The 27,543-nt window shown below is 45.4% G+C and overlaps 1 protein-coding gene across 2 annotated transcripts in view; it reads left to right on the forward strand.

Annotated features, from left to right (window-relative positions):
• ASTN2 (astrotactin 2) overlaps positions 1 to 27,543 on the forward strand; it is a 1,128,670-nt gene that overhangs the window by 54,765 nt on the left and 1,046,362 nt on the right. For both annotated transcript variants that reach the window (XM_069573835.1, XM_069573834.1), the window contains exon 2: positions 26,547 to 26,623. The gene's annotated coding sequence lies outside the window, so the exon portion shown is untranslated. The remainder of the gene's footprint in view (positions 1 to 26,546; positions 26,624 to 27,543) is intronic.

Here is a 27,543-nt window from a genome sequence, read left to right on the forward strand (position 1 = left end):
AAATCTTTGCATCAGGTGGCCAAAGTATCAGAATTTCAGCTTCAGCATCACTCCTTCCAGTGAATATTCAGGGGAGATTTTCTTTAGGATGGACTGGTTTGATCTCCTTGTCCAAGGGACTCTCAAGAGTCTTCTCCAGCACAATTTGAAAGCATCAGTTCTTCGGCATTCAGCCTTCTTTATGGTCCAACACTCACATCCGTATACGACTACTGGAAAAATCACAGCTTTGACTATATGGACCTTTGTTGGCAAAGTGATGCCTCTGCTTTTTAATATGCTGTCTAGGTTTGTCATAGTTTTCCTGTGTAAAGACTGTGTCACTTTTTTGCCTTGGAAAAATGGTTTTCCATCTGACTGCCTCTGTTTCTTCATTTGTAAAGAATAAGGGACAAGACTCAGATATTTATAAAGCTTCTGCAAGTCTGATGGCCTATGATTCTAATTTTGCAGCCTGAGAGTAAAATCATGGTGTATGTGAATCTGTGTGTTTGTGTCAATATGGGGTTTATGTCTGTGACCCACAAACTCTTGTTCCTCTCTAAATCTCCAAAATTTTACCATTACTGGAAAACACCAACAGAGGGCATCAGGATTTAATTCTGGGTGAGTTGCTCCTGGAGGCTGAGGTTCTGGTTGCCTGACAGGTCTCTAAGCAAAGCTCTTTCCCCGCAGGAGTGCTAAAGATTGCACTTTCCTACTGACACTGCAGTAACCCTCCGCCCCTTCCTTCCTGTCTGGCGCTGGGGTGCATGCTCCGGCTTCTGCTTCTAGAGTTTCTCCCTCAGGGGTGTCTGCCTTTGCCTGGGAAGGGGGATGACGACATTTATGGAAACAGAACAGTGATTAATGACATGTGAGCTCTCTCTGCCGAGCGCTGAACTGAGGCTTGTGGGTTAGAGAGCTGGGTCTCCCCGGGGCTACTCTCTCGTCTACAAAGACACCTGGGAAACTTGCAGCAGGCATGCAGAGGAGGACAGCCAAGGCAGAGAGGACAGTCAGGAGGGAACCCAGGCGAACACATGGGCTGCTCTCTGCCTCAGTTTACCCTCTTAGAGGTGCAACCGTACTTCACTCCCGGGGGACTTCCACATCAAGCTGAAGGAAAAGGGCGACCTTTGAAGCCACCTGTTTCAGCCTGTCACTAAATGTGTTCTTACAGCAAGAAGCAAATTCCGAGCTTCACTGTCTTAATCTGCAAAATAGGGATGATCCCATCACAGCTTCCTTCGGGGACGATGTTGAGAAGCAAGGGTAAAGATGCATGAAAAGGCATTTTGGGCAAGAGTGAAACGTCTGCATACAGGGTAGCCTATCGTGGGCACCCGCAGTCCTGCAGCGGTTCTGCTCTGGTAGCAGCAGTGGCATCAGTCGTGTCTCTTGGGCTGTAACCACACTCAGAGAAACTAGGTGTGTTTGCTGTTCAGAATGCCAGCTGGGGAATCAGATGGTCTCAGGTTACATTTCATCTTGCCATTCGCCTTGCAAATCACTTATAATCTATAAAGCAGGAATAATAGTCCTAGCATTGACCCCATGTTTTGGGAGAAACATACCAGATGTTGCTCATAAAGCACTTAGTACGTGTCCTGGAATTGAGCGAATGCTTAATACACGGTCGTGCTCATTGTTATCCTAATTATTGTTTCTTCCTGCTAAGAGGAGGCATTTCTGGATGATGTCCTAATGCCTCACACCTGGAAAACCTTTCCAGATGACTCTGGCTCCCAAAAGCTCCCCCTTTTCCTAAACCGCCTTAGCACTTAAAATCTGTGCCAGTGGCCCCCAGTCACAATCCCATCTTACATGGCCTGGAGCATCTCATAGCAGCTGGTGCAAATTCTGTCTCCACTTGGTATGCTGATTCCTTCGTGCTGGACACTGTGAGCCCCTCTCTTCTCCCTCAGCATGCAGAGTACTTATATTCTCATCTAGCACTATACATGCATTCAGTTACAGACACACATATGCATCCAGGCCACACACATCCTGGCTGGCCCTCTGCATTTGGTCTCTTTCCAGAGGAGGACCTAGGGAATTTGAGCTGGAGATGCCCTGGAGCCAGGCCTCGGGCCAGTGTCCCTGGGAATTATCTTGCCTTTGCTGCTGTGTCCCTGGGCAGTGGGATAAGCCTACACTCTCAGATGCTCCACGCCAGAGAGACTTCGATGGCAGGTCAAGCCATGGATCTTCTTAGGTCTTTGCAGTCTGATCTTGTGGGAGATGATTTTCCTTGGAGAACAGAAGATTTGTGACACAGAAAGGAAGTTCTTCTGTATAGACATGTATGGGAGGGTCAGCTTGTGGTCCAGGAAATGATTTCCTCTAGTAAGGTACAAAAGCAGTACAAGAACAGTGAGCAGTCTTGAATCTCACCAAAAAGAAAAAATTATAAAAGAAACCGAACAGCCACAGCAGTAAAAATCATCAAACTTATTTATCCTACTAGATTGCAATTATTTATTTATCTGCTTCCCCACTTGTTAATAAGAACAAACATTTGCTTTGCCAAGGCACTGAGCTAAGAACTTTACATGTATATCTTACAACGGTGCTGTAGGTTCTCTGATTATGTCCGTTTTTTGTTTTCGTTTTTTTTTTTAATATGGAAAACTGGAACTTGGGAAGACTCGGTAACCCTCCCTAAGCCACAAAGCAAATGAATGGCAGAGTTCAGGCTTTAGCCACTTTCTTATGCTTCTTGCCTTCTCCCCTCTGTGCTGTTGCCCCATCTGTAAAATGTGACTGTCACTCTGCTGAATTAGATCAGGGTTTCCTCCCCCGTCCTGATCATCTGCGTTTCTCGAGATGCTATTGAAAACTGCAAAACCCAGGCCTCCAGGGAGTCCACTGAGTGTCAATGTGTGTTTTTCACAAAGCCCGCTGATAATTGTGAGGACCTGGTAGGTCCTCCTTTAAGGGGATCCAGAAGACACGACCAGGTTCAAGACTTCATACGTCTCGTGTCCTTTTACCTCTCAGCTGGGAAATAAGAAATGAGGGCTGCGCCCCACGTAGAGACAGCTGACACAGGGCCTGGAGCCAGTCTCAACCCTTGCCCATAAATCTCAGCCTTCTGGGACTGGAGCCAATGCTCCCAGAAGCATTTTCCCCTCGGAGTATCTGACATCTGGGTATGTCAGGTAAGTGGAGCAGCAAGACTCTACAGGCTTTGCCGGGTTTGGGATGTCAGCAGCTAGCCCAGATTCACGAGACATCAATTACCAGCCTTTGTGAAGTCTCTGTGCAAAACCCATCTTCTGTTGAGCACTAGTATTCGACCTGTCTAGAGAATCAGGCGCTGGTATCCTCTTCCTCCTCCCACATCCGCTTGGGCTGAACTTGTCCTCCTAGCCTGTTTTCTCAAAGCAAGATGATCATCTGGCCTGAACTGAGAGATCTGGGATCTGGTTCCAGCTCTGCCATTCACGGTCCATGTCCTCCAGACTAGTTTCTTTCCTCTCCTCAATCCTGCATCCTCCTATGGCTTCTTGAACCGCAAAAGGGGTAAGGAAACGAACACTTGTTGAGTCAGCTGAGATATATAACCTAGTGTTTAAGGGTAGAGGCTCTGAAATTCACACCTTGAGTTCACGTCTTCTCTTTGCCACTGACTGGCTGTGCAGACTTAGGCTAGTCGCTTGACCTCTCTGGACCTCACTATTACCATCTGATTAGCGAGAATCACAGAACCTAGAGCTTTTGGAAGGATTAGATAAATAATGTACATTAAAGTGCCTGGCATTTAGTAAATAGTAACTATTATTAATAATATTAATTATTATTAAAGAAGCAAGTAAACAGATAACCATATTCTAATGCCACAAGTGTTTGAAGAGAAACAGCAGGGGTGTCTGAAGTTCTGCTAAATGATCCAAACCAAGCCTCAAAGTGAAAATGTCAGAGATTCTGTTGTGTTCGACTACTTGCAACCCCATGGACTATAGCCTACCAGGCTCTTCGGTCCATGGAATTCTCCAGGCAATAATACTGGAGTGGGTTGCCATGCCCTTCTCTGATCCAACGATTGAACCCAGGTCTCCCACATTTCAGGTGGATTCTTTACCGTCTGAGCCACCAAGATCAGAAAAATCCTCTGGTAGGCATCTTAGGCTCAAGCTGATGCAAAGATTGACTTGTGGCTTTCCAGGTGAAAGCCAAAGGTGCTTTCCCAGGCAACCTGAATTCTCTGTGCTAATATCGCTGAAGACCTGTCCCATCCCAGAACCTCTAGCTTTCCTTCCATTCCCACACATGCCCAGACATTCCACCTCAAGGTCATTGTGCAGCTGCTTTCCCTCTGCCTACCCGCACTCAACCACCAGGTAAGCCCTGCTCACCCTCCCTCCCGCCTGACACTGTGCTTGAAGGCCCGTTTCTTCCCTCTGCTCTTGGTTTCCCTGCTCCCTGTCTATGAACTTGCACTCTCCTCTTAAATGCAGCAGAGGCCCCTGACACTGAGTTTGCCTGGTAATGAACTTGTCTAATTCTCAGGGTTCAAGGCCTCTGTTTCCTTCCTGGCTATTCTGGGCAACTGTCCACTCCCACTTGGATCCTAACCCAGGGCTTCACCCTGGGTTAGGTGCCCTGAAGATGAGGCGTCCCGGGTGAAGCATGGCTGACAAGGGTCCTCCTGAGTCAGAGAACAGCAAAAGGCACATGGAGAAAGCCCTCGTTTGTACTCATTTAATAAATATTTACCTCGCCAGGTGTCATGATAAGAGCTGCGATATCCTTGTGAAGAAGGTCCACTGGCCGTGAGGAAATGGATGAGACAAATAGGAGGACAGTAGCCAGATAGACTAACTCATAACATAAAGGGGAATTTTGGGAGGGCTTTTGGGGCACAAAAGAGGGTGTGCTGCCTCATCCAGGGTTCTCAGCTGAAAACAACTCTTTCAGGTAGTCTAAGCAGGAAAGGAATTGAGGAAAGGAGTGAACTGGTGGTGGCTCGTAGAGCACCAGGCTTGTCCAGCACACAGCACCCAAACCATAGTGCAGGAGTATGTCAGCCAACCCCAGCCTGCTGGCCCCTGACCAAAGATGGCAGGACATCCCACTGACGCCGGGTGCTGAACGTCAGGACCCCTCTTGCTGTGGCCTGAGCCCCAGATGCTTCTACTGTTAGCTTCACCAGAGACAGAGAGTGCGTGCAAATCTTCCTCACATTCTTGACTTTCTAATCGAGCTTTCACTTGGTTAGTGGTGCACCCAGTTGGTGAGGCTGGGACTACAACCAATCAAATGGAACAAGGCAGGACATTGCTCAACCAGAGTGTGTGTGTGTTCACGCACGCACTCACACACATGCACTCAAAAGCTGCTGCGTGGTAGAAAACGCAAGACAAAGACCTATTGCAGACCCCCCAGGAGAGTCAACTAGGGGATGGGGATGGAGTGTAAAAGGGAACATGACCAGTTTCTCAGAGGCAGTGATCTCTCAGTTGAGCTATGGGACAAGGAAAGAAGTTAGTCAGGTAAAGACAGGTCTGGAGGAGTATTCAAGACAGAATAACACGTGCCTTTGCTTGAAGATGGAAAACAGCAATAGATCAGGGTATCTGGAATAGATTTGGAGAGGAAATGGTCAACATTGAGGCTGGAGAGGTAAACGATGCCAGGGTGGTCCTAAAATCTTTTATCTCCTGGCTGAGAAGCAGAAGCAAAAAGCAAGGCAGCCGTGCCCTTCATCGAGACCAAAAACTAAGGGGGCCACATGTTCCAAGACTGTCTCTGTAAGTGTCTCTGATGTTTCATTTCTTCTTTTATTGAAGACTCATCATTGCAGCTCATTTAAGAACTCCCTGTAAGTAGAAATCCCTCACCATTATGGAGAATTTCTTCCATAAAATCACACAGGCGTGGGCTGTTTATGGAAGCATGAAACATTCCTTGCAGGAAATGTCATTTAGTACTCATGATGGAGATACCATCAGTCTCCCTTTGGAAATTAACACAAAGCTGCATTTTTTTGCCTCTGGTCTTCAGGCTCACTGGGCACCTTTGGACCTGTGCATGGCGCAGTTCACCCGCACCTCCCGCATGCAGACGTCCTCAGCTGTACCCATCCTTTCTAATCAGACTTCCTCTGGCCTTGAGTACCCCACAAACCTCCTGTTCTCAGGTGCATATGTACTGTCTGTTAGTAGGTTGCAATGAAAAATAAAAGGAACTCTCACCACTTTTCACATGTTGAGATTCCTTATTCTGAGTTCTCCCCAGAGGAGGAAGCTGGAACCTAACCTGAGTATTCAGATTTACTGTCTTATGGAAATTAACAGCTCCTAGCCAGAGATCCTTTGCACACAGCGGGCTCAGTCTTAATGCCAAAGAAATACATGGGTCAATTTAGGGCCCCACAGGGCAGTGTTCTTTCTCTGAGACAGGACCACGCAGAGAAGCAGTGCAGGGCTGTGACGTCACTCCTGCTTGTCCAGCTCTCCATCACGAAAGCCATGGGCTTCAGAAGGGAAAGGTCGTTGTTCCAGCACCGTGTATGTCTTCTGTTCTTGACCGCGGGCTTTGTAGAAATGAGTGAACAGACATCTACAGAATGCATAGTGTTCTTAGTTGTGTCTCCATTTGATACGAAGGAGATGGCGTTATCTCTTTAAATCACAACAGGAATGCGTGACGGTCACTTTCTCTCAGCCATTTATTTGCCTTTCAAATGAAGAGATGACAAGAAATGTACATTATTTCCTCCATGAAACTCTGCCTCTTAAGAGATCAAGTCCAGAGCACTTTCCTCTAGGTAAATAGCCCAACATCTGGAAAACTGATGCTCTAATAACTTCTCAAGGCACTTTTGCTTCAGGACCCGTTGAAGTGCATCTTATGCTGGTTGAAACCAAAGGATCTGAAACGTCACGGAGACCTGCAATTCAGAATTGGCTTCGAGTGCCCCAAGAAGAGGGACTAAGAAGACTCTAGGATCCAAAGCTACTTTCTCATTTTTGTTTTATTTTGTTTCTCTTCTCTGCCTCTCTCTTGCCTCTTGTCCTTCTTCCTCACTCACGCATCCTCCACCTTCTACTTATCCTTGGCTCATGGTGGCTGACAAAACCCCCAAGCCTCTATTCCTTTTTTGAAAGCAGCACCCACCAGTTACTGATTTAGCTCAGCGGTGCTCGTTTCTTAAGGCTTATATAAAGTTTGTTATTGTTGTTTAGTCACTAAGTCGTGTCCAACTCTTCTGCGGCTCTGTCCGTGGGATCGCCCAGGCAAGAATCTTGGAATGAGTTGCCCTTTCCCGACCCAGGGATTGAACCCACGTCTCCTGCTTGGCAGATGGATTCTTTACCACTGAACCATCAGGGAAGCCCTTGTATAAAGGTAGCTCTCTAAACTGGGATTTGGGCAGACTAGTCAAGCTGTATTAGTCATGTACTGCTGCATAACATATTGCCCCAGAAACTTTGTGACTCAAAGTAATAATAAATATTTTTTACACCTCACACTTTCTGCGGATCAGCAACTTGGCAGCAGCTCAGCTGAGGTTGTGTCTCAAAATCTCTCACATGGTCACAGTCAAGATGTCAGCTATAGCTACAATCATCCAAAGGCTGGAGCAGGGCTGGAGAATGCACTCCAGCTTACTGGTGCTCACTGGTGGCCCATTCACATGCCTGAAAGTTGATGCTGGCTTTTCCCAGAAAGCCTCAGTTTCTTCCCATATAGACCCTTTCATGAGCTTCTTGAATATCTTCATGACAGTCATCTTTCCCCTGAGTAAGCAGTTCATCAACCCTGAATATTCATTGGAAGCACCGATGCTAAAGCTGAAACTCCAATACTTTGGCCACCTGATGTGAAGAGCCAATTCATTGGAAAAGCCCCTGATGTGGGGAAAGATTGAGGGCAGGAGGAGAAGGGGATGGCAGAGGGTAAGATGGTTGGATGGCATCATCGACTCAATGGACACGAGTTTAAGCAAACTCCAGGAGATAGTGAAAATCAGGGAAGCCTGGCGTGCTGCAGTTCATTGGGTCTCAAAGAGTCAGACAGGACTTAGCAACTGAACAGTAACAACAAAAAGCAATTCAGGAAAGACCATGAGGAAGCTGCAATGTCTTTTATGACCTCGCCTCGGAAGTAGCACTTTGTCTCTTCTGAAATATCCTATTGGTTACCCAGGTTAGCCCTATTCATGGTGGGAGGGAATCGTGCAATGACACGAATACCAAGTGGTAAGGATCTTTGGGGACCAGCTTGGATGCTGGAAGCCAGCACTAGAACAGGTTTCTAGGGGCAGAGATGCAATATCTTCATTGAGTAGCTCATGCCGGTGTTTTTCCCCTGGAGAATCAAGACGCTCTCTTAAAAGCAACCTGGATATTTTTTCTTTAAATTCAGAATTTAAACCAACCCTTTGTGTCTTAGAGTGAGCGAGGCTGTACAGCTGGTTAACTACATATTCATGATTTGTAGGACACCACTCACCCAAGAGATCTGTTCTAATTTCCTTGGAAATGTGTTGCATGAGCCCCTGCAGAGAGCCGTGCCTAGCTCGGTGTGAAGCTCTGAAGAGTGGGTGCCCACATGTATTCATTGATGACAATGATTGATAGGTTGCTGTGTGGAGAAGATGCTCTCTAAAGAAGGCAGGGGACAAGACAAGGAAACTCATCACTTCTGTGTGGGAAATCTGAACATTCAGTAGCTCTGACATCTACAGAGCTGGCCACTTTTTCAGGGTTCAGAGTTGGCAGGAAAAACTAAGAGCTAAATAGAAAATAATAAAAGGAAATTGTATGTGTTCTGTGCCAAAAAGGAATGATTCTAGGAAAAAAGGTTAAATTCTGAAGCCAGAGATGCTTCTAAGTCCTTCCGAGGGTGGAGAAATAGTCTGTGGTGAGACCAGAAGTTGGGAGATCTGACTCCTAATCTTCAGATCAGGTGTTCTGCCTTTGGACTCTCCAGTGCAGAGTAAATCAAGACTCGATGCTGGATTTTGAATTTTGCTTTCATTGTACAAAAAGTCATTGACAAAGAACTACCACTTGTCAGCAATGCAAAATTGGATAAGTAATGCCACCTCTCTGAAACTCTGTGTCCTCATTTGGTAGAAAAGAAAAAGAACACTAGCGACTACTTTACCAGGGATTCCCAAGTGGCACATGTCTGTGTGCTAAGTTGCTTCAGTTCTGTCTGACTCTGTGACCCTATAGACCTTAGCTAACCAGGCTCCTCTGTCGTGGAATTCTCCAGGCAAGAATACTGGAGAGGGTTGCCATGCCCTCCTCCAGGGGATCTTACCAACCCAGGGATCAAACCCGTGTCCCTTACGTCTCCTAAACTGGCAGATGTGTTCTTTACCATTAACACCAACTGGGAAGCTCCCCATGCGGCACAGTGGTACAGAATCTACCTGCAATCCTGGAGACCAGGTTCTATTCCTGGGTCAGGAAGATCCCCTGGAGGAGGAAACGGCAACTCCAGTATTCTTGCCCGGAAAATTCCATGGACAGAGGAGCCTGGTGGGCTACAGTCCATGGGGTCGCAAAGAGTCAGACACGACTGAATGCTCGGGCACGCATGCAACCACTTTCCCTACTTCTTGACGCTGTTTCAAGTATCAGATTCTGGAAAACCGTTGCCTGCATGCATCCTCAGTTGCTTAGTCATTTCAGCTCTCTGCAACTCCACCGACTGAAGCCCACCAGTCTCCTCTGTCCATGCATTTCTCAGGCAAGAATAATAGAGTGGGTTGCCATTTCCTCCTCCCTGGACTTGTCCTGACCCAGGGATTGAACCCATATTTCCTGCATTGGCAGGTGGATTCTTTACCACTGACCCACCAAGGAAGGCGTGGAAGAACTACAGATTTGAAAAAGTCCAAAAACCTCCTTCCTGGCCCAGTAAAGACCAGAGACCCTTGTAATGCAGATGCTTTAAAAGGCAGCTGCTCCTACTTCAGGCATGTGAGTAGGAAAGAGCTGGGCCAAGCAACAAGACACAGAAGTCAGTTGTTATCCACCACAAGGGCCTCTGTGATACCAGCAATAGTCACCACTTTCAAATTGTGCTCTATGGACATATGAGGAGCAAATGTTGGACTAGTCTCCCTTCGAGTCCAAGAGTGTGAAAAATAAAGCTACGAATATGCGACCCTGTGCTTCTCTGCTCTCAGGAATAGGGATTTGCAGGATGCACCTCTGCAAACAGACAGAATGAAGAAAGCAGGTGTAGGTGATAGTGGAAAGAAATTAGGAAAAGAGACAAGGAGAGAGTCCTGATGCTGTTTCAGCTCCTGGTTCCCATTGCTTGTTTTTTAATACCATGTATACACTTTTCTAAATTAATTAGCTAACTGTATTTATCTGTCGCTTTCGGCTGTGCTGGGTCTTCATCGCTACCCATGGGCTTTCTCTAGTAGTGGTGCATGGGCTTCTCACTGTGGTGCCTCCTCTTGCTGCAGAGTAGGGGCTCTAGGGCATGGAGGCTTCGGGAGTTGTGATGCACAGACTCAATTGTCGCGGCTCGTGGGCTTCGTTGTGGAATCCTCCAGGACCAGGGATCGAACCCATGTTGCCTGCGGATTCTTAACCTCCATTGTTTTGATGTCCAGCTGTATTCCAGCCCTTGGCTTCTTCAAGAGCCATCCCTTCTATTTCCCCCTTTTGCATATGTTAGGTATGGGTATGACTTCAGTTATTCAGAATCAACATAATTCTAGCTAATATTCTTCCTACAAAAGGAATGATCTGTGTCAGTTTATGATTCCAATAGGATTGATGTTGGTGTTCTTGCCACAAAGGCTATAGTATTGTCCAGAAAGATAAAAGCACAATGACCGAGAGCATGGATCCAAAATCTAGACCACCTGGGGTGAAGTCTCTGGACAAATCCCTTAGCCTCTCTGTGACTCAGTTTTTCTGTCTGGCAAATGCTGATAGAAATAATAGTAATCCATACCTTAGGGAGTTGTTGTGATGATTGAATGAGTTCTTACATAATCAAGGTCACTTATCATTGCTTCATCTTATGAGAATTAAAGTCACCAAGTTCCCAGCCTTGACTCCGATGTGGACTTCTAAAAAACACCTATGTATCATTACACACATGCAGTGTGTGTGTGGGGGGGGGAAATGCCTTTTTGAGTGTTGAAAGGAGCCCGTTTTCCCTTTTATAATAGTATGACTTCAAAGTAATAAAAATTTCACATTGAAATTGGCTACCCCTGCCACAAAGAAGATCACTGAGATCCCGTTTCATACGGGGAGCCCTGAGTGAAAATCTATACCCATGCTCAAAAATCCTGGAAATAAGGATGGATAATTGAGATTCTGGATGAAGCAGAGTGAACAAAGATGCTCTAATTAAATTCTGCATAGGAACTAATTAACCCATTTATGTGTTATCTTCCTTTGTGCAATAGGGGCAGCAAATATCAACATTCATATATTTGCAGCCTATCAGTATGTTGTCTGGGATACCTTTCCCCTTGAGTACTGTGGACAGAGCAGGATGCCCTTCGTGGGATCTCTAGGACCTAATTCATCTGTCCGAGGCTTCCACTTATCTTTGACACTCTCTCTGGGAAGCACGCGTGGGCTTTGCTCTTTGGGCAGATCACAGAAGTCATCCTGGAGGGTTACCATCAGTAATCAGATGTGTCTCCTGACACAGGGCCCTTCAGACCATCCTGGAGCTGGTCTTCGAGGTCACCTTGAGAAAAGGGCCTTGGTGCTGGCAGTCCAGTGGGGGCATCTCCCTGACTGCTCATGGATCAATATGCAGAGCCCTCCCGCCCACTCCAGCCATGTGGCAAAGGTATTTGCTACCTTAAGAAGGAAGTGATTTATCTGTGGGAGAACACTGTTTTGGCAAAGTTTGTGTAGGAACAGCCTTTGTCTCTGCAAGCATGTGTGTGTGTGTGCATGTGTGTGCGTGCGTGCATGAAGCAGTAAGAGTGAACGATAAAGACAACGTGAACACCATAAAAAGGCAATTCTTTATATAAGTGCTTGAAAACATACGATGCAGAGAGACTGCAGACCACAAAAATGAATTTCATGGCCATACTTTCTTCTCAGCTATATTAATTCATCACAGCTGCACTTCTTTCTTCTTCAGAAGTAGGAGCCTGCATTATCAGTGGCTTTATTATGAAAACCTTCACAGAGAGAAAATAGTCTTTGAAGGAAACAGGTGGGAGAAAAGAAGAAACAGGGAAAACAAAGCTGGGTGGGAGGGTCTGGGGAAGGGAACAAAGAGAATGTGTTTGCTCCAAGTTTGAGTTGAAAGGTTTGTAAGGACACCATACAGCAGCATAACTAATTAGAGTTTTATAGTTTTATATATATATATATATATATGTGTGTGTGTGTGTGTGTGTGTGTGTGTGTGTGGTTGCTTTGTCATTAGCTAGATTACTTAAATATTAACTTTCTGGTTACTTAGCCTAATGCTTACATTCAGAGAAGAAAGAATTTCCCTGAAGAATTTTGATCTTTAGTTATTTACTTCACTTGATTTTATGGCTTCAGCAATAAGTGAACCGTGAACTTCCAGATGTTCAAGCCGGTTTTAGAAAAGGCAGAGGAACCAGAGATCAAATTGCCAATATTTGCCGGATGATCGAAAAAGCAAGAGAGTTCCAGGAAAATATCTATTTCTGCTGTATTGACTATGCCAAAGCCTTTGACTGTGTGGATCACAATAAACTGTGGAAAATTCTGAAAGAGATGGGAATACCAGACCACCTGACCTGCCTCTTGAGAAATCTGTATGCAGGTCAGGAAGCAACAGTTAGAACTGGACATGAGCAACAGACTGGTTCCAAATAGGAAGAGAAGTACGTCAAGGCTGTATATTGTCACCCTGCTTATTTAACTTCTATGCAGAGTACACCATGAGAAACGCTGGGCTGGATGTAGCACAAGCTGGAATCAAGATTGCCGGGAGAAATATCAATAACCTCAGATATGCAGATAACACCACCCTTATGGCAGAAAGTGAAGAGGAACTAAAGAGCCTCTAGATGAAAGTGAAAGAGGAGAGTGAAAAAGTTGGTTTAAAGCTCAACATTCAGAAAACGAAGATCATGGCATCTGGTCCTGTCACTTCATGGCAAACAGATTGGGAAACGGTGGAAACAGTGTCAGACTTTATTTTTCTGGGCTCCAAAATCACTGCAGATGGTGATGGCAGCCATGAAATTAAAAGATGCTTACTCCTTGGAAGGAAAGTTATGACCAACCTAGACAGCATATTAAAAAGCAGAGACAGTACTTTGCCAACAAAAGTCCATCTAGTCAAGGCTATGGTTTTTCCAGTGGTCATGTATAGATGTGAGAGTTGGACTATAAAGGAAGCTGAACACTGAAGAACTGATGCTTTTGAACTGTGGTGTTGGAGAAGACTCTTGAGAGTCCCTTGGACTGCAAGGAGATCCAACCAGTCCATCCTGAAGGAGATCAGTCCTGGGTATTCGTTGGAAGGACTGATGTTGAAGCTGAAACTCCAATACTTTGGCCACCTGATGTGAAGAGCTGACTCATTTGAAAAGACCCTGATGCTGGGAAAGACTGAAGGCAGGAGGAGAAGGGGACGACAGAGGATGAGATTGTTGGATGGCATCACCAACTCGATGGACATGAGTTTGGGTAGGCTCCGGGAGTTGGTGATGGACAGGGAGGCCTGGCATGCTGCAGTTCATGGGGTCACAAAGAGTCAGATATGACTGAGCAACTGAACTGAACTGATGTAACCAAATATTACCTTTAGATGAATGCGAGTTCATGTTACCGTCAATTATTCATTTGTTTCGAAAATGCACCGTTACACATATAACAGAAACACAAGAACCTAATTGTTGTAATTGAAGAAATTGATTTCTTTGGTCAATCAGAAAGATATAACAATTAAAAATCATTCCCATATCAAAAATCGTATTTTAAGACTTACTGGCAGCTGTCCTTCACACATTTGAATGGACTTTCTCACCAAGTAGAGAGTTCACCTCCACTGGATTGGGAGGGTCTGATTCATTGGCAGTTATGACCCTTGGGTTTCTTCCCTAGTTGCATAAGGATAGCTGTGTGGCCTTGGAGAAGTCATTTAACTTCATCTGTAATGTGAGCACAGAAGGTCTTCCTCACCTGCCTCATATTGCTATGCAAAGGAAATAAGTTTCTAGTTGTGGAAGCCCTTTGTAAAGTTAGGCCTGTGAATGAAATGCAGGTTTTTATGGATCCACATACACTCTTCACAATCATGAATACATAACGGGCACGGGGTTGAATACACTGTAGGTGCTTTTCGCTTTGAACGCACGCGCCTGGAGATCCCAGCCCATAACACCACAGAATAGGTGTGCTCTGTGGGATGTAACCCAGGTGACACCCCGAACATTAAGCCACACCTGTGCTCTGACAGAGACAACGGTGTGCAGAGGAGAATTCAGAAGATCAACATACACCATGGCAGAGAGAACAGAGCCATCCAGTGTTGTATCTAACTTTCCCTTAGATTTGGGACCTCCATATATGATGCTAATCTCTACCAACTTCAGCTCCAATCCCTCCTGCACGGCCTATTGATCGCCTTCCCCAGTTTGTTCCAACACGTAGATGACTTCTTCCTTTTGATCCCCAAAGGGTCTTCCTATGGACTGAATGTGTTCTCCCAAAACGTATATGTTGTAGCCCTAATCCTCACAGTGATGGAATTTGGAAGTGGGTCCTTTGGGGCATGAGTTTGGATGAGGTCTTGTGGGTGGAGCCCCCGTGAGGATATGGGTGCCTTTATAAGGGGATAAGAGAGCACAGCTGACCTCTCTCCAGCACATGAACACAGGGATGAAGTTCATCACCTGCAAACTGAGAGGAAGAGCGCTCATGGAATCTGCCAGCACCTTGAACTTGGCCCTCCAGCCTGCAGAACTGTGAGAAATGTCTCTGTTAATAAAGAAACAAACCTATGTATTCTATTCCAGCAGCCCAAACTGACTGACTAAGCCAGGGCTGATTTCCTCTGGCCTTGTAAATGGAAACCAATCTGTCTCAAGTCTTCTTTTACATGGAATTGTATCACAGAGCTCTCTGATTTTTTTTTTTTTTTCTCATTTTGCCTATCAGGCTGCCAAGGCGCAGATGATCTTGTATTTCCTCCCAAGCACGTAGGACAGTGCCTAGCAATATGTTTTCCCATAACAAATTTCTACTTGTCGCTTTTCGGTTTAAAAGCCTTCAGCCATCCTGTGTTCATCTTCAGACAAAATCTGGTTCCTAAGCACAGCTCCCAAGCCCCAGCCCCTGTTAGCCTGCTGGCCTTACCTCTGTCCCTCTCCGCTTCTCACCATCCCCAGCAGTCTCACTGACCATTCGCGTCCTTTGTGGCTGCGAGCTCTCCTGCCTTTGAGCTCTCACCCACGCTGTTCCCTCTCCTGCCCTGCCCACCCCTTTCGCTCTTACTCATCTCCAGAATCTCAGTTTATACCACCACTTCAGCAGGGAGGCTTTCCCTGACACTCGCTTCCTTGCTCCTGCTGGAGCACAGCACTCACTATGCTTGATCGAAACTGCGTGTTGGAGTGCTTGCTCTCCCACAGACTCAGCCTTGGCACTCTGGATCGTAGGCCTGGGAGGATGCCAAGCTGCGTGCCTGGTTCTACCCACTAGATGCTGACCTCACGTCACCACATTTGGACAACCAAGAAGGTGCCAAGGGTCCCCTAGGAACAGAAGCGCCCTCCTTTGAGAACCACTGTGCCACACTCTTCCAAAGGTAGGCACTATTTCTTATGCACAGCCCTCCCCAAGCTGGCATGTAATAGTAGAAGCCTACTAATCATATGCTGCATGAATGAACAGAAGTTCCTACTATAAACTCCTACCGAATGAATGAGCATCAAGAAGGAGGCTGCGTCAGGAGCACGGGGAGCTCAGAGCCCCGCGTTTCTCTTTAATGAATGGGTAGAACCTGCATGAACACGGTGGTCTTCTCAGTCTGGAAGCGCTCTCCTCCCTGCCTGTTACATCCATCCAGGTAGGCAACAGGTCATCACGTCCGCCACTGCTTCTGCACACACATGTCTTTGGGCTGCCCTATCCACCCACCTCCCCTCTATAGAACAGGAAAAAGGTCCCGGCTTCCCGAGCTTCCTGCATCAAAGATGTTTAAGCTTTTAATGCGAACCCTGATTAATTAACAAGGACGCAAGACTTACATGCATTTCAAGTTGCTTTTATCTCTGGAAGAAAAGACGCCTTTTGGCAGATACTTGCTGCTCACTGTCTAGTTCAGCATTTCAAAGGGCATGCTTTGAAGGGCTGAGCGGGTTACCATATTTTTGTGTGTGAAGGGCAATGACTAGTAATTAAGGTTCAGACCCCTTTATGTCAACTCAAGGAAAAAAAAGACAAATTCAATCTCAGCTCCATCCAAACTGACATGTCAGAGCTGAAGGGCTCTTACTGGTGTCGAAGGGCAGAAGCAAAAAGGGAAGAGGGTCTGTGATGTAATAAAGACTTCATCCCTTTGGCTCTCAATTTAAAAAGCCAACATCTGTTGAGCACCTACTGGGCGCTGTATCAGCTCGCCCACAAATGCTATGAAAGACTAATATTATTTCATTTACAGATTGAAGCAACTAAGGTTTGGAGATACTAATTTGTCCAAAATATAACAAATGGGCCAGGTGTGCTTAGAATATGGTGGGTTTGACTATATTCTTTCTTCCAAACTTATATTTCCTCATCCCTTGTGTCTTCCCCTGTTCATCTGTATCTACTAGAATGGAACAAAAGGGGCTTATTTTATCTTTGTTTGCAAATAATTTATTCATTCCATCTGTCAGTCGACATCTCATCCATTCAAGACTCCTAGAGCATTTTACCATTTGTTGTTGTTTAACTCTTTGTAACCCCATGGACACCAGCCTTCCCTGTCCTTCTCTGTCTGCCAGAGTTTGCTAAGATTCATGTCCATTGAGTTGGTCATGCTATCTAGCCATCTCATCCTTTGCTACACCTTCTCCTTTTGCCTTCCATCCTTCCCAGCATCATGGTCTTGTCCAATGAGTCTGCTCTTCGCATCAGGTAGCCAAAATATTGGAGCTTTAGCTTCAGCATCAGTCCTTCCAATGAACATTTAGTGATTTCCTTTGGGACTGACCGCTTTGATCTTTTCCAGCACCATAATTCAAAAGCATCAACTCTTTGGCACTCAGCCTTCTTAATGGTCCAACTCTCATATCCTTACATGACTACTGGAAAAACCATAACTTGACTATATGAACCTTTGTTGGCAAAATGATGCCTCTGCTTCCTTTTAATATGCTGTCTAGGTTTGCCATAGCCCCCATCATAAACTTTTGGGAAGTCATGCTTTATCCATCCTCCCGTCTAAGGCATAAATTCTCAGCAAGCAGGGACCTTGGCTTTCTCTTTGAATTCCGTATCCTAGGTGTTTTACACAGGGACTGGCACAGAGTAGGTTTCACAAAATGATTGTTGAACATTTACTGAGAAACTACTCTGATGAGATTGCTGGTCACTTCCAACACCTACTTATCCCTTCTTCCTTAATAACATAGTACTCATTTTTACCTAGAAGGTCATAACTCTAACTAAATAACTAAAAAAGACATCCCCAGTGCTTTAGCAGTTAGGAATGACTGTGTAACAAAGTCTGGTCCATAAGATATAAGAAGTGTTGTGTTGCACCCCTATGAAGTCTTTTCTTATTCTGTCTGACTACTTAGATCATGCATGTGATGGCTGGAACTCAAGCAGCCGTTTTGGACCAGGAAGATCAAAGCCACACCTTAGGGATTAAGAAGTAAAAATACAGAAGCAATCTGGGCACCTGATGAACAAAGAACTGCTAGAATAGTTCTCTGCTACCTATTTACAGACTTGCTTTATGAGAACGATAACTAGACTTCTATCATTGACTTCATTGTTTTTGATTTTTTGTTACATTCCACTGAACCTAATCCCAGCTGATATAACTACTAAGAGTAAGGCACTGTTCTAGGGATCGTGGGGCATGCCAGCACACCTCCCTCATGCCCATGTGAAGCTCACAGTCTGTAGGAGAGTGCTGATGCGTCCATGTCTGATGATTATTTGCCATGCTGTACTCCAGTCATATTAACTTTCTCTTCCGTCCCCCAGTGGTAATCACCACAAGAGAAGAAAAGATAAAATGCTCAGTGGGGGATGAATTGGGAGATGCCACTTACAGCAGGAGAGACCATGAAAATTTTCATGGAGGAGACACCCCTTGAATTTGGTCTTGAATATTCATGAGAGTTGGGATCTGCAGAGAATTGGATGATGTTGAACACCCCAGGAACAGAAAATATAGGATGTGTTTGGGAGAAGACCAGAGATTTTGTCACACAAAGTGTGTGAAGCAAGCATACCGTGTGATATTTATGAGCACGGGCTCTGGTGTTTGATGTTTTGAGTTTGAATCCTAGCTCTACTGTTTACTAGCTCTGTGACCTCAGCTGAGCCACTTAACTTCCATGAACCCCCTTTCTTTCATCTGTAAAATGAGGATAGTAACTCCTATCTTCTCCAGTTGTCAGAATTAAGTGAGTTTGTATGTACCGAGGGGCTTCCCTGGCAACTCAGATGGTAAAGAATCTGCCTGCAATGCTGGAGACCTGGGTTCGATCTAAAGGGCTCAGAACAGTGGCCATCTCAAATCAGCAAGCCCTGAATGTAATCTCTGACAAACATCTCAAAGAGATAGAGGAGTTAGTTAAAGCACCCAGAGCCACAAATGCCAACTTAAGACCATTATTATGAAGGAACCAAAAAGCTGCTAAAGGTTTATAAGCAAAATTGTACTTGACAGGAGAGCTATTTGGGGGGAAGTCTTACTATGTCAACATTTTCGTCTTAACCACCTTCTCCCTCCCACTCCCACCCCTTCGGCCTACTGACCTGGGTTTCTCCTGGTTCCTGGGCGCATCTGCGTCCATCAGTTCCCCGAGGCCCTCCTCCTGTCTCTGGGGACCCCTGATCGCTGACTCAGGCAAACCCGACTGCTTCTCAGAGCCCTGGGCAAGGAAGCCTTCTGGCTCACAGCTGCTGGGCCTCCTTGTTCTCCTGGGATTTGCTAAAGTGTGTGATTCCTGTCTCACTCCTCTCCTTTCTCTGCCCCAAATTCCTCTGCCCCCGGCCCCTCAGGGGTGGTGCCACCAGTGCTGACATTCTGTCTCTCAGCTGTGAAATACAGGCCAATGATTACATCAGAACTGGGTAACATGAGCCATTTTTTTCCTCCTTGGGGACACTGGAAATCACGCCACCTTCCCAGACAAGTTTGACCATACTGGATGCAATGCACTCAATTGTGTCTCCCCTAGAAAACTCCATGGACAGAGGAGTTGGCAGGCTACAGTCCATGGGGTTGCAAAGAGTGGGACAAGACTGAGCAAGTGAGCATAAACGCACACAAATCTGCACACTGAAACCACGCCCCCAGTGAGGTGGTATTTGGAAATAAAGCCTTTGAGATGCAATTAAGGATAAGTGAGGTCATGACTGTGGGGCCCTACTTTAATAGGATTGGTAGCCTTATAAGAAGAGGAAGAGATCTCTCTCTCTCTCTCTCTCTCTCAATCTCTCTCTGTCCCCTTCCCCGCCTTCTCTCTTTGCACACCCCACCCCCACTTCTACCTTCTCCCCTCAGCCACAGACACGCACGAAGGATACAGAATAGGCAGCCATCTGCAACCCAAGGACAGAACTCTTACTGGACACTAATCCAGTTGCTCCTGAACCTTGAACGTCCAGTCTCCAGAACTGTGCAAGGACACATTTCTGTTGTTTAATCCACCCAGCAGCCTCAGCAGATTGATAGCATCGTGTCTATATATACAGTCCCTCGTATGCCTACTGCTGTTCAGGTGCTTCTCTGAGCTTGGGAGCCAACTGCAGACCTCTTCCAACAGCAAGCTATATCCCTCCATAGACAGCTCATCAAGAGCCTCCTACTCTTCCATGCCAGTTGTTGAAAGAGGCATTGGGTTCTATTGTCCCGATTCCTGGTTGTCTAGCTCAAAGTCACAACCACATTCCATCTGTGACCATTTACCAGCCACTAAGAGAGTAGCTTCAGCTTCCGCCCCCCCTACTTCTTTTCAACTTACATTTCATTGACATTTTAAGCATCTTCCACTTAAGATGTCTGCATGTGGACACCCAGTGAGACATGCATCCTAGCTACAAAGAATATTACAATACTGATGATATCAATCCAGGGGTCTGCCTTGGTCCAGATAAAAATAGAGTGAGAAGTTTAAAAAAAAAAACCTACATGTGCATCGCTGTTTCACCCAATTTTTATTCCCTCAAAAGATATCATGGAGATGAATATTCATGGTGAGAAACGTGAGGTTTCAGCCTTCGAAGCATAATTTATTGTTATTTCGAATCTCATTAGCGCTTTACATTTGTAAAACCCATTTGGGGTGAGGCATTTTCTTTCTTTCCTCCCTTGCCTTTTTCTTCCATGCCTCTATCCTTTCCTAAACACCCTGTCCTCTTCCAAGAGCTAAATCAGACACTGTCATTTTTACAGAAATGAAAAATCAGGAGTGAAGAGGGGAAGTGACTTTGACATAGAAACAAGCAATCATGGCAATGGAAATAATTACTGGAGGAAAACTTGCTCTGAGGCTGTCAGGCCATCGTATGTTGATGGCGGAGCTGTAAGCTCCCAGTACAGGAAGGTCACATGCTGTCTCTTGCTTCACTTCCCAACCTCAGCAGGGAGTCAGAGTGGAAGCCCTGATACAAGGGATCCCTGAGCTCCCTTCCTACACCTGCATGGCTGATAATCTTAACATAATAAGGGACTTTCACAGAGGCAGGAACTGAAACTTCTGATTGATTAAAGATGTACGAAAGGGAAATATTCTTTATTCAGCGGCAGCTATGTGTCAGACACTGGGCATAAGTATCTTTGATTATTCTCTGTGCTGGTTACCTATTACTGCTTAATAAACCACCTCAAAATATAGTGGCTTAAAACCATTATTGATTAGTATAACTTGCATGTCAGTGGGTTGGTTGGAGGTCTGCTATCTGGGCTAGACTCATCAATGTGTCTGTGAGTCGACGGGGATTCAGCTTCAAGCTGAGCTTGGTTGCCGCACCTTAACTGGGAAATCTGCGCTCCACATGTTTGTCACCTTCCTTCTGAGACCAGCAGGCGAGCCCAGGCATGTGCTTCTCCTAGTGACTGTGGAAGCGTAAGACAGAAAGCAGAAGCACACCAGGCTCAGAGCTGACCCACCCTTCACCTCTGCCTATTCTATTGGTCAGAATAAGTCACATAGACACGTCCTGCTTCAAAGAGTACGGAAAGAGACTCTGGCTCTTTAGGAAGAATAAAGACGCCTGGCAAAGGTTGCAGACACATGGAGAGGTGAAGAATTAGGATCACGATATAACCTACTGAATTTCATTTTCCCAATGATTCAAGGCATTCCTTGCCTAGGCTACTATATCGTGAAGTAAGAGCCAGGTATTTTAGACTTGACCTTTCCCTTCCTTTTTACCTTTCTCCTGCAGTTTGTCCCCAAAGGCCACACTTGAAACTTGCATCCTTACTTTTCAATCAGCCATTTCTTTCAGTAGAAACATTCCAGAAAATATCCTCATGTAGTGACTCTTCTTTTATGACACCTAATAATTGTGGTTATAATAAAATGATGACGATGATTGCAGCTTCCATTCATTGCATTCCATTCCAGTGTTGATTAAGAGAGGGGCTATGGAGTTGTATTTATAACCAGGAGATATGGGGTAAGAGACCTGGCCTTGTCACTTGTCAGGTGTGTAACTCTGGATGAGGAATTTCACCTTTTTTAGCTTTAGTTTTCTCATATGACAGTTAGAAATGCTTATAGTTCCTGGCTCTTAGAGCTGTTGAAAGGGTTAGGTGAGATGAGAACGTCACAGCATTTAGCATACTTCCTGGTATGCTACAGAGACTCTGTCAATGTTACTATTATTCTTTTTGTTGTTGCTGTCAGATGCTAAATAGTGTACTAAATGCTGTGCAGGCATTGTCATATTTATAAATCGCACAGTGATTAGAAAATAGGTCTTTGTTGATATCTGTCTACTTGACCAAAACACTTATTTTCTTATGGCTATTGTCTTCATTAGGGTCAGAAGACTCTGATGCTGGGAGGGATTGGGGGCAGGAGGAGAAGGGGACGACCAAGGATGAGATGGCTGGATGGCATCACTGACTCAATGGATGTGAATTTGAGTGAACTCCGGGAGTTGGTGATGGACAGGGAGGCCTGGTGTGCTGTAATTCATGGGGTCGCAAAGAGTTGGACATGATTGAGCGACTGAAATGGACTTCAAGGAGATCCAACCAGTCCATTCTGAAGGAGATCAGCCCTGGGATTTCTTTGGAAGGAATGATGCTGAAGCTGAAACTCCAGTACTTTGGCCACCTCATGTGAAGAGTTGACTCATTGGAAAAGACTCTGATGCTGGGAGGGATTTGGGGGCAGGAGGAGAAGGGGACGACTGAGGATGAGATGGCTGGATGGCAACACGGACTCAATGGACGTGAGTCTGAGTGAACTCTGGGAGTTGGTGATGGACAGGGAGGCCTGGTGTGCTGCGATTCATGAGAGTCGGACACAACTGAGCGACTGAAATGAACTGAACTGAGCATATCAAAGTGGCATGTATTAAGGGTAGTAAAAAGTTTCAACTTATTCTTTCAGGCCAAGAGACACTAGATTTAGAAATAGCCATGCATTTTCTTTTTTCTTGGCGTGTCATTCTCCAAGCCTTGCATAGATGCCTTTTCTCTCTCACAGTCCATCTGTACTAGCCACCTGCTCTTTCAAAAACATAGACATAAACAGAAAGCCTTAGGTGGTGTTAAAGCACATACTGGACGCATTTTGCTCCCCAGAGGCTGGTGGCCAAGGCAAGGCAGCTGGACTTAAGGCTTGGCTCTGTTGATGCCTTCCATGATTGAAGAATTTTAGCACTTGTGTTGCAAAATGGAAGTCATCAGCAACAAGCTGACTTTGCCACACCTTTGGGGTGAGTAGGTGCAGTAGGCAAGAAAGTGCAGCAGAAAGGCTTACCCATCAGGAAACGCTCTCAGAAAAGGACGCTGAGGTCCCACCGCCAGATCTAGACGTCATGGATCCAGGTTTTTGATTTACAGATGATAACGGCACTTAGGCTCAGCATGGCAACAGCTTCTCCATAATAGGTGGAAAGGATCAGAGGTGTCATTCAGCAATCAGAAAATGACCCACCAGCACCTGTCCCTGGAGATTTCAATTTTAGCCTTGGGTCAGCTTCTCCTACTCATTTTCTCAAATGGATGCAAATTCCTCCCATCTGTCTGGGGATTTGCTCTTACCCCGAGATAATGGGAATCAGCAGAGAGAGAGAGGGATCTTCTGTTTTTTTTTCTATCCATTATCACTTCTCTGATTATTTTGGTGTCCTCGCATGCGATTCAAGGATAATCAGAGTTTGCACACTGACTGCATTACGAATTCCTGAGTCTCAAGTCTTCCCAAGCCACCGAGGACCATCCGGAAACCAAATCTGGCTTTTTTAGCACTGAATACTGTTCCTCTTGTACGATGCCTGACACCGAATAAGTATTCAAGTAATTCTTGTTGAGCTAATGAGTACATTAGTGTCCCCGATTCTTGAATCTTGAATCTCTCTTGAGAGCTCTTTAATCATTCATTTATTCATCCATTCATTTGTTCAAAAGATATGTATTAGGCTTGTGTTTTGGAATTCTGCATAAGTGAAAAAAAAAAAAAAGCTGAATCAAACTATCCCTAGCTTCAGGCAAGTCGGAGTAGAGGAGAAGAGTTAAACTCTGTACCAGTCAGTTGATATCACAATCATGGTGTGTAATAAAACAGCTCTAAACTCAGTGGCTTAAATGGCAATTGTTTGCTCTCATGCAACCATCTAGAGTTTGGCTGGGGGAGCCTGCTGATTTAGGCCGGCTTAGCAAAGCTTGTCTCCAAACTGCGGGTTACGGACAGATGTGCTGCGTATCTGTCAGTAGGGTGAGAGATGACCAGAGACCTGGACAGAGCGTATTGCTCTCCTGATAACGGCAGAAGCACCGAGAGCACCGCTGCACAAGCCGGGGCGCGTGGCATGGCTGCTGGCGCCGCACTAGCCACTGTGAGTCACGTGGCCAAGGTCAATATCAACACATTCTGGGGGCGACGCTCTCCTCACAGAGGAAGAAGGGAGTGCATATTTGTTGGACAGTAATCTAAAACATCACAGCCTTAAATGCAAATAGGACATGTCATAGAAAATATTAAATACTACAAATGAATTTACACAAAGCACAAGGCCATGCAAAGGGAAACAGCTATTTCAGAGAATGGGTGTGATGACGATCAGAAATGGCCCTGAAGGATGGATGCTATCTGTGCCTTCAGGGTACTAGTTAGGGAAAAATCTAGACAGAGGTAGCAGGGAGTTTGAAGTGTGTGCAAGGGATAGTAAGGGCACTTATTTTGATGAGGGCATAGGTTACAGAAAAAAAATTAGCAGGGGAATGGATCAGAAAGGTGGTTTAAGACCTTAAATATTATGCTAATGGCTCACATAAGACCTAGAGCAACAAAAATTAGAGAATAACAGGCGAGAGTTAAAACTAACTGAAAAGTGCATAATGCATTGGCAAGGTAGGTGTTAGACAGTATATTAGCTCCCGAGACTCTCCATGGATGTCAGGGAGAATGAACTACCAGTAGACTGAGATGATAAATACTAGACATTACACTTTTTTAACTATTATTTTTTCCCAGTGAATCTTGGTGGGCATCTCCAACCCCAGGCTTAATGCCACGACTGCGGTATATCTCTGCCCTGTGCAGCTTGCTCTGCATTCCCACTCCCTGTCGTCTTGAGTGGAAACCCCCTCTTGCCTTCCAAGAAGAAGGTGAGAGCCAGCTGTTGGCCAGCTGCTCAGAGAAGCAATGCTATGAGAGTCCAGTGCAGGGCCAAAGGGAATCATATCTCTGTGCAGACTTCCTCGTCCCCTGCCTATCTTCAGTTTAAGTACAGATTGATATAGGCCGTGGTTTTTTTAAGGTACAAAACAAATTCCATAGTTAATAAAGGCATGCATTTGTTAATTTATCCATCAAATACTTATTGAGCAACTCCTGTGTGTCAGCATGTCTCCTATGGACTGGATACGCGGCAGTGAATGAGAGAGGCAAAAATCCCTTTCCTAATAAAGCTTATATTTGAGTGATGGAGGCAATCCATCAATCAATCCATGAATCAGCTGTGGTAGAGAAAATATCGACGTAGAAATATGGTGAATGGGTGGTACTGAGAGTCTAACAGCAGAAGGAGAAATGAGCACCCCATCTATGCCGGCTGTGCAATGCGGGATGCATGATTCAAACTTCCTCTTCCTCAGTTTCCTAAACTGATACACAAAGGTGTACGCTAGTACACCTTCCTTGGGTTCACAGAAAGGTTAAATACTGCACTGTTTATAAAGTGCTTAGAACAGTGCCTGGCACATCCAGCAGCTCCAGGTTAAAGGTGGAGACAGAGGGGCAGATGCTTTTACCGCAGCATATTCTGTGCTCTGCTCCAGGTAGATGCAAGGTGTTAGGAGAAAAGAAAACAGGGTGTCTAACCCAGCCTGCAGCATCAGAGAAGTCCGCCTCGGGAAAAGGGTGCTGAATCAAAGCGGAGAGGAGGAAAATGAACACTTACTGAGGACAGAGTTCTTGGTGCTAGGTGCGTTCTCTTATTATTTATAGAAGTTACTTTTCACAACAACTTTGTAAGCCAGGTATGCTTATGCCCACTTTACAGATGAAAAACCAGGTCACTGATGATATACCTTACTCATGACGTTATGGTAGAGTTAGTACTCTGAACCGAGATCCTTTATACTAAACCCAGAGCCACTTCTATTTTACTGCTGTCATTTTAGATCCAGAAGGCCTAAGATGCTATAACAGCTAACATCTATTGGTTATGTTTCAGAGAAGGCAATGGCACCCCACTCCAGTACTCTTGCATGGAAAATTCCATGGATGGAGGAGCCTTGGTAGGCTGCAGTCCATGAGGTCACTGAGAGGTGGACACGACTGAGTGACTTCACTTTCACTCTCATGCATTGGAGAAGGAAATGACAACCCACTCCAGTGTTCTTGCCTGGAGAATCCCAGGGACGGCGGAGCCTGGTGGGCTGCCGTCTGTGGGGTCGCACAGGGTCAGACACGACTGAAGTGACTTAGCAGCAGCAGCATTGGTTATGTTTATTGATTATTAATACAGGCTAGACACTGCTTCGTTGCTTCATGCTTTTAGTCTATCAGCTCATTTAACCTCATCCAACTCCGTGAGGCAGGTACTTTCGTTGTTTTCAGTTGAAGAAACGAAAGTTCAAAGGGGTTAAATAAATTTTCCAAGGTCACATAGCAACATCAAAGTCATAGACACAGATTTGACTATAGACAGTCAATCTGATACCAGAACAACTGAGCTGTTTTACATCTATGCTGCCTCTCACTCTAGGGTGAAAAGAAGCTTGCACTTGGCATTGAAGGACTTGATTCAGGACTCAATTGTTCCACGTATCTGCCCAAACTTGAGTAAGTCACATCTTTGACTTTTATTCTTTTTTTACAATTTTAATTTACTTATTATTTATTTTGGCCGTGCTGGGTCTTTGCTGCTGCACATGAGCTCTCTCTAGCTGTGATGAGCAGGGGCTGCACTCTAGCTGCAGTACATGGCCTTCTCATTGTGGTGGCTACTCTTGTTGTGCAGCGTGGGCTCTGGGGAGTGCAGGCTCATTGCCCTGTGGAATGCAGGATCCTCCCCAACCAGGGGTTGAACTTGTGTTCCCTCCTTTGGCAGGCAGATCCCCAACCTCTGGACTACCAGGGCCCACCATGACCACCAGTGGAAGTATTCTTGACACTTTTATAAATTGAGGCTAAAAACTCTTGCCCTACTGGCTCACAAGGTTATGGAAGTCAAATTTATGGTGATAAATGTAGAAGAATTCAATGTAAATGAACATTATTGTTAGCTTTTGTTGTTGTTTTTATTTTAATACCCATACAGAGAGCAGTGGAGGTAGATGACAGGGCCAGGCATTCCTTGAAAGGGAGAAGAAGGTAGAGGCCTGCAAATAGCTGGAGAATTTTCATGAAACTTGTTGCATGTGGCTTCCCCCAAAATGTGGAATTTGAATCCATTGTGGTAGATTCAACGAGGAAACTGAATCAGTACATTCTATTGGTCAGAGCCAACCAAAGTAGGACCAGTTTTCAATGGAGATAGTGAGTACCCACTATTAGTGTGGTGGGGGGTGTTACAAGGGAAAAGTCTGCATGCATCCTGGAGAGGTTGACACCTGGGCAGCGGTGACAGACTCCAGGCTAGACTCCTGCTGTTCTGTCTTGTACTATTCAAATCCATCTCTACCTAAAGCCAAAGCAGCATTTAAAAAATATATATCTGTCTATGCCATCGTCTTACGTAAAATCGCCCGTGGCGTTCCATT

Source organism: Ovis canadensis, chromosome 2, assembly GCF_042477335.2.
Source record: "Ovis canadensis isolate MfBH-ARS-UI-01 breed Bighorn chromosome 2, ARS-UI_OviCan_v2, whole genome shotgun sequence".
NCBI lineage: Eukaryota > Metazoa > Chordata > Mammalia > Artiodactyla > Bovidae > Ovis > Ovis canadensis.